We start from the raw sequence: 1,068 nt of genomic DNA, 5'->3' as shown, positions 1-1,068 counted from the left end.
TGGGATTACAGGCACCTGCCACCACGCCCAGATAATTTTTGTATTTTTAGTAGAGATGGGGTTTTGCCATGTTGGCATGGCTGGTCTTGAATTCCTCACCTCAGGTTATCAGTCTACCTCGGCCTCCCGAAGTGCTGGGATTACAGGCATGAGCTACCACACCTGGCCTTGATTTCATTCTTGAAGTGGAAGAGCTATCACAGGTATGGGAAGAGATAGTCAAGCAGGGAGACAACATTATTCAATTATTGGAAGTTTCACAAATATAATTAAAATTATATGAAAGATACATTAAATGTAGACAGTCTGGCTGGGCCAGGCATAGTGGCTCGCCTGTAATCCCAATAATTTGGGAGGTCAAGGTGGGCAAATCACTTCAGCTCAGGAGTTCAAGACCAGTGTGGGCAACATAGCAAAATCCCCATCTCTACAAAACATACAAAAATTAACCAGGTGTGGTGGTGACTACCTGTAGTCCTAGCTACCTGGGAGGCTGAGGTGGAAGGATAGCTTGAATCTGGGAGGCAGAGGTTGCAGTGAGTGGAGACTGTGCCACTGCACTCCAGCCTGGGTGACAGAGCAAGACTCTGTTTCAAATAAAAAAGAAAAAACACAGGTGTGGTGGCTCATGCCTGTAATCCCAGCACTTTGGGAGGCCAAGGTGGCCAGATCACCTGAGGCCAGGAGCTCAAGAGCAGCCTGGGCAACATGGTGAAACCCCATCTCTACTAAAAATACAAAAATTATGTGGGCATGGTGGCAGGCGCCTGTTATCCCAGCTATACAGGAGGCTGAGGCAGGATAATTATTTGAACCCGGGAGGTAGAGATTGCAGTTTGCTGAGATTACACCACTATTCTCCAGCCTGGGCAAGACAGTGAGACTCCGCTTGAAGAAAAATAAAAAAAGGCCAGGCGTGGTGGCTCACGCCTGTAATCCCAACACTTTGGGAGGCCAAGGCAGGCAGATCACGAGGTCAAGAGTTTGAGACCTGGCCGGGCGCGGTGGCTCAAGCCTGTAATCCCAGCACTTTGGGAGGCTGAGACGGGCGGATCACGAGGTCAGGAG

The sequence above is a fragment of the Colobus angolensis genome, unplaced genomic scaffold (genome assembly GCF_000951035.1).
Source record: "Colobus angolensis palliatus isolate OR3802 unplaced genomic scaffold, Cang.pa_1.0 Scaffold202, whole genome shotgun sequence".
Taxonomy (NCBI): domain Eukaryota; kingdom Metazoa; phylum Chordata; class Mammalia; order Primates; family Cercopithecidae; genus Colobus; species Colobus angolensis.
The sequence above is the reverse complement of the archived record's forward strand: the minus strand, read 5'-3'. Positions refer to the sequence as shown.